Here is a 7094-nt window from a genome sequence, read left to right as displayed (position 1 = left end):
CAGTTACCTTTGAGGTTGTTGCAACCAGTTATGATTCCACTTTGGAAATGGGAACGAGTGATTATGGATTTCGTTAGTGGGTTACCGCTCACACCCACTAAGAAGGATTCTGTATGGGTCATCGTGATTGACCAAGTCTGCCCATTTCATACCGGTTTGTACTGACTACTCACTGCAGAAGCTGGCTAAATTGTATGTATCTGAGATAGTGAGACTGCGTGGGGTACCGATTTCAATCATCTTTGATAGGGATCCTCGCTTTACGTCTCGGTTTCAGAAAAAAAGTTAAATGAGGCTCTAGGTTTAAGGTTAGACTTGTAACATCCTGAATTAGGTCCTAGTCAAAATAGTGGTTTCGAAACCACAAATCCAAAATAAAAATAATCATTTTATGGATGTTACGAGATCTATGATTTATATGCATGCCTGTGTGGAAATATCAATGAGAAATTTTACCGATAAAGTGTCCAATTGAGTTATTAGGAATAAATTGCAATAAGTGAAAAACTTGTGTTCTAGTTGATATAAGGACTTAATTGTGATTAGATTTGAAATTTGAAGTCCTTATTTGGAAATTAGACCATTATATGTCATTATGGACAAAAATGGACAAATGAAGGATAAAATATCAAAGTTATAATGGAAGGGCATTTTGGCCATTGGTTAATAAAAGAATTAAAAGGGAAAAATAGTCAAAATTTGTGTCCATATTCATCCTCCTTGGTCGAATTTCACAAGAAGCCATAGCTAGGGTTTCTTTCATCTTTCAAGCTCAAAGTAAGTGCATTCTAGCCCCATTTTTAATGTTCTTTATATTTTTGAAATCCTCGTAGTTGGATTTAGTTATTTCTACCCTTAATTTGAGCTAGGGTTCATGTTCAAAAATATGCCCATGAATGATATGCTTGTGCTTTGATGTCTAATGGAAGAATATGAAGACTTGAGGTGTGATGAACAACTTTTACTAGGTAGTTTTTGGTGAAATTGATAAAAAGGGTCTAATTGCAAAAGTTGTAGAAAATATGTGTAAATGTGTGAATAAATGAAAAATGTGGGTTGGTATAAGAGGGAAAATGATTCGGCTAGGCTTGAATAATGAGAAAAATGGGTACTTTTTTATTTTACGAGCCTAGAGGCAATTTTTTAATTTTGTAAAATTTTAGGGGCAAAATTGTAATTTTTTATATCATGATTTTTGGACCAAATTGAATAATGTGTGTATTAAATAAGCTAAATGTGCTATTATAGATCAAGTGGGACGAGGGATAGACCTTGACCGAGGAAAAGGCAAGGTTGTGGACTAAATCGCAAATTTGTCAAATTTTGCACCGAGGTAAGTTGTGTGCAGGAAATTCAAAAACTTCATTATTACATATTTAATATTTGAAATTATATGATACATGTATGTATACTTTAATAAATTGACTTGTTATGATCCAATGAAAGTTTAGTGATAGCCTCGTGTCTTAGAAGCTCGGATGACCCAAAGGAATACATAGGACTTGGATGTCGTGACACCATGCTTAATGTGCGAGTGTAAGACCATGTCTGGGACATGGCATATGTGATGATATGTGTGCCAGTGTAAGACCATGTCTGGGACATGGTTTTAGGGTTTAGGGTTTAGGCATCAGCGATGATATGTGTGCCAGTGTAAGACCATGTCTGGGACATGGCATTGGTGATGATATGTGTGCCAATGTAAGAACATGTCTGGGACATGGCATCGGCAATGATATGTGTGTCAGTGTAAGACCATGTCTGGGACATGGCATTGGTGATGATATGTGTGCCAGTGTAAGAACATGTCTGGACATGGCATCGGCAATGATATGTGTGCCAGTGTAAGACCATGTCTGGGACATGGCATCAGTGATGATATGTGGATTCATGTAAGACCATGTCGAGGACATGGCATTGGTACTTTAATTGGTGTATGACAATCCCAAGTGTCCTTTAGTATTCCGATGGTTCAACGAGCCATTCAAGACGTTGAGTTAAGAAGTGGAGTGACATGAGTAAGAATGTATGGTACAGGCATGTACATAAACCTCATGAGTATTGAACTCGATTCATGATGGGAAATTTAGCATGAGTAGAAAAGAGTAAGATAAGCTTGATGTTTAATGACATTTAATGTCAATTTTGACTACGTTCATGTGTGTAGTATGATATTGTGGTGATAATTGATAATATGTTTAATCCACGAATATCTTGACTTATGTTTTTATTTATTTACATGCAACTTACTAAGCCATTTGCTTACCTTTCTCTCCTTTCCCTTTTCTTTTAGCATCATCAAGCTAGCTCAGGGATCGTGGACGTCGGAGCTTGAGTCACACTATCAACAAATCTCTTGGGGTATAATTAGTTTACTACATTTAAGTATGGCATGTATATGAGACTTAGTATTTTGTTATATGTGTCATATTTGTTAGCCAAAGTGATGGCTCCTTTTGGTATATTATTCCATTTTGTTTATGGCCATGAAATATGGCTCATATTGATTATTGGGTTGAAATCCCTAAATATTGTTACATGCATGAGATGTGTTATTACTTTTGTGGTGTGTGCCAAATGGTCGATAAAATGTGGAATTTATGTTTGATGGATAAACGATGCCAATTGGTATGGTCACTATATTAATAAAGGTAAAGAAATGTATTGAATGAACTTAACAAGTCAAGGAGTCCCAATTAGGTAAACTTGATATGAATTTATCATGCATGAGTTAAAGCTATGGATGTCTAAGTAACCCTTTTATGCCATGTTAACCACCATTGGCATATGAGAGTGTGTTGGGGTTGTTAAGGGTGACAAGAAGGCTTGGAAAATTGCCTCAAAGTTGTCCACATGGGTAGACACACGGGCATGTGTCTACGCCGTGTGTGACACACGGTCAGCCCCATGGGTGAGTAGCCCGGCCGTGTGACCCTGTACCCTAGTTTTACAAGTCAGTATACATGGTAGTAAACACACGAGCGGAGACACGGCCGTGTGTCTTAGCCGTGTGGAGGACACGACCTTAGGATATGGGCGTGTGCCCAGGCTATATGAAGTCTGCACCTTAAATGTGAAACTCAAATTTGCCTAACGGCCTAGCACACGGGTGTGTGACTTAGCCGTGTGATATTAAATTTATGCTGATGTCATAAACAAAGAGTTACACGGCCTGGGGACACGGGCGTGTTAAGGGCACACGGGCATGTCCTTGTGTCCACACAGGCATGTGACCCTGTTTTAAGAATTTTTTTCTAAAGTTCACGGTTTAGTCCCGAACCGCCCTCGATGTATGTTTTGGGCCTTGTAGGCCCATATAAGGGGGCGATATGCATGTTCTTGAATAAATTTTAAAATTGAACGAAATTGTATGGCTTGATTTTACATAGTAGTGTATCTTCAAGTCCGGAAATGCCTCGTCTCCTGTCCCAGCATTAAACATGGGTAAGGGGTGTTACAAGACTTCAGTACTGCTTTCCATCCCCAGATAGAAGGTCAATTTGAGAGGGTGATTCAAATACTGGAGGATATGTTGAGGAGCTGAGTGATTAATTTTCAAGGCAGTCGGAAAGACTATCTGCAGCTAGCTGAGTTCACCTATAATAACAACTTCCAGTCGAGTATTCAGATGGCACCTCACGAGGCACTTTATGGTCGTAAGTGTCACACTCCTTTATGCTGGACTAAGTTGGGCGAGCGACAAGTTCTGGGTCCTGAACTGATTTTTGATACTGAAGATAAAGTTAGGTTGATTCGAGAACGATTGAAAGCGGCATCCGATAGAAAAAAGTCTTATGTGGACTTGAAACGACGCGACATCGAGTATTCTATGGGAGACTCCGTTTTTCTTAAGGTCTCACCATGGAAAAAGGTACTGAGATTTGGTAGTAAGGGCAAGTTGAGCCTTAGGTTTATTGGACCCTATCGCATACTGAAACGAGTGGGACCGATTGTCTATCAGTTAGAGTTACCTCCAGAGTTGGATCGGATCCATGATGTATTTCATGTCTCTATGTTGAGACGTTACCGCTCTGATTCTACTCACATTGTTCCGGGTGAGGAGTTTGAGGTTAGGCCAGACTTGACCTTTGAGTAAGAGTCTGTTTAGATATTGGATTGCGCCGTAAAGATTCTAAGGAGGAAATTCGTCCCTCTAGTTAAGGTTTTATGGCATAATCATAGCACTGAGGAGGCTACGTGGGAGCCAGAGGATGCGATGCGTCAGCAGTATCCTCACTTGTTCTGAGTAGGTAAATTTCGAGGCAGAAATTTTCTTTTAGGGGGTATAGTTCTAACGACCCAAAAATACCTATTTATGTTTTCATTATTATTTGATAAGTGTGTATCTACATCAGTGGTTAAGTGTTCTGGGTGTATGTGTGAGGCCCTAAGTTCTAGCTCGACTTGGGCAAATTTTGAAAATTTTAAATGATTGAAGCCTTAGCCCTGCTTAAAGGGTTTAAGTAGAGTTGTTTGCAAAATAATGTCCGAATGGGCCTTTTGGTCTGGTGGATAAGTGGAGCGTTGGTGTGAGGGAGGTCTTGTGTTCGAGTCTATACTTGGGCATTATTTTTGTTGCTAATGCCGTGTGAGTGTTTGAGAGGGATTGGAATACTGAAGTAGTAGAAATGGATATGGTTTAGTAGAAGTAAAATAGGGGATTTTGGGGTTGATAAACCGTAATTTATATATATTTTTATCCCATGCTTAGCACATTTATAAATGGTTTCTCCTTAGATTTGGTGAATTCGATGCTTCTAATCCTTTAATTTCATGTTTTATACTTAGGTGAACATATGAGAGTAAAAAGAGCGAGAAGCGGGCCAAAAAAGGAGAAAATAGACCCACGTGGGAAATCAACACGGCCTGGACTTCCTCACACGGGCATGTCACATGGCCGTGTCCATTTGGCAGGATTGAAGCACGACTTACACGAGTAGACTACATGCCCGAGCCTATTCAAAAGCCTTGACCACGGGCTGGAGTAATCGCACATGGGCGTGCAACATGGGCATGTCCCTGCCGAGCCCAAGTATAGTCCTATTCCGAAAAGGCCAATTTTTAGGGCTCTTAGGCATTCAAAAGCCTATTTGAACACCTGATGAGGCACATAAGAGGGAGAACAGAGTAGGAAGCAAGGAATTACACAAGGAAAGTCGATTGATCTATCTCAGAAGCTAGATTCATCATCAAGACTAAAGATCTCCCTTCAAGTTCCTTCAGGAGTTTTGGGTTTTCTTATGTTTTGTTATATTTATGCTTTTGAGATGTTTTCTCTCATAAATATGAACTAAACCCCTTAAATACCTAAGGGGAATGAAACCTAAGATGGATCTTGTTATTATTATCTGAATTGTATGATAAATATTTGACTTGTTCTTAATTATGTGTTCTTAATTCTTATTTTAATATTCCAGGATATTGATTCAAGCTAAGCTCTTATTCAGAGGAGGAATAGACCCTGTCTAAGAGTAAAATTGTTATAATTAAGCGGAGTTGATTGTGCGCCTAGAGATAGGGTGACAAGATTTTGCTGGATTAGGGTGAAACCTAATAAGGGAATCCATAGATCGAGTTAATGCAATTCTAGGGTGTTAATTAGAAAGAGATTTCAATTATTCAACCTAGGGTTAGACATTATTAGTCTTGAGAGAGATAATAATATAACTTAGGGATTTCTACAGATCAAGTCAAATGAATAAATTGTCTAATTCAGAGTCAAATAACAAGTGAAGTCTAGGTGGATTTTTCCTTAGGTATTGTCTTAATCAATCGAATTTTCCCAAAAGTATTTTCCCAAATTTTCTTTCTGTGCATTCTTAGTTTAGTAATTAGTTTAGATAACCAAACCTCTTAATTTTTAGGCTAGATAATTAAAAGGAAGTAAATACTAGTACTCGTGGTTCCTTTGGGTTCGATAATCCAGTCTTGCTAAACTATACTATTGTTCGATAGGTACACTTGCCTTAATCGTGGTAGTAAGTTAGTTTCAAGAACGATTCATTCATAAATCTTTAAAACCTGTCACGAATATCACGTATCAAGTTTTTGGCACTGTTGACGGGGAACTAGGATATTAGGAACACTCGATTTTTATTACTTTAGCTATTTTATTTTGCAATTCAAATTTTTATTTTTAATTTTCTTTTCTAATTCTTCATTTATTTTCTTCTGACAGGTTTTTCTAGTTTATGACCAGAAGAAACCCATTAGGACCACTACTTTTTGACAGTGAGATTGACCGCACAGTTCATAGAAACCGAAAAGAAATAAGTTGAAGCTTACAATACACAGAAGAAGAGCAAGAGGACGATATTTCAACCATAATCGAGGAGATCGCTGAAAACCAAGAAAATTCACTACCTCCTGCGATTGCTGCTAATCAGAATCCTACTCTGCATACTATGTAAGATTATGCTAAACCTTTTTTAATAAGAACTGAATCAAGCATAGTTAGGCCTACTGTTGCTGCAAATAATTTTGAACTGAAACCTAACACCATTCAAATGATCCAACAGTTTGTTCAGTTTGATAGTTTGCAGGACGAGGATCCCAACGCTCACTTGGAAAATTTCCTAGAGTTTTGCGATATATTTAAAATTAATGGCATTTTTTATGAATTCACCTTCAGTTGTTTCCCTTTTTGTTGAGGAATAAGGCTAAACAGTGGTTGAACTCGTTGCCGCGAGGATCAATCACTACTTGGGAACAAATGACTGAAAATTTTTTATTAAAATATTTTCCACCAGCTAAAATAGCCAAATTATGTAATGATATCTCCTCTTTTGTACAGATGGATTTCAAAACACTCTACGATGCATGGGAGATATACAAAGACCTTTTGCGAAGATGCCCTCACCAATGGGTTACCACTCTGGCTACAGGTCCAAACGTTTCACAATGGCCTGACCCTTCGACTCGACAGATGATCGACGTAGCCGCTAGCAGAACTATCAATAATAAGACACCTGAAGATGCTTATGAATTTATAGAAGAGATGTCACTGAATAACTATCAGTGGCAAGTCATGAAGACAAAGCTAACGAAAATAATCGGCACTTTTAACATTGATTCGGTCACCATGCTCTCCAATC

General features: G+C 38.3%; 1 non-coding gene across 1 annotated transcript; it reads right to left on the bottom strand.

The window, feature by feature from the left end:
* Positions 1–6760: 6760 nt before the first annotated feature.
* LOC121210780 (small nucleolar RNA R71) lies at positions 6761–6867 on the bottom strand. The gene has a single exon (XR_005905897.1). It is a non-coding gene; the product is annotated as a small nucleolar RNA R71 (small nucleolar RNA).
* Positions 6868–7094: the final 227 nt, after the last annotated feature.

The sequence above is a fragment of the Gossypium hirsutum genome, chromosome A11 (assembly GCF_007990345.1).
Source record: "Gossypium hirsutum isolate 1008001.06 chromosome A11, Gossypium_hirsutum_v2.1, whole genome shotgun sequence".
Classification (NCBI taxonomy): domain Eukaryota; kingdom Viridiplantae; phylum Streptophyta; class Magnoliopsida; order Malvales; family Malvaceae; genus Gossypium; species Gossypium hirsutum.
This window is presented reverse-complemented; position numbering and strand designations above follow the sequence as displayed.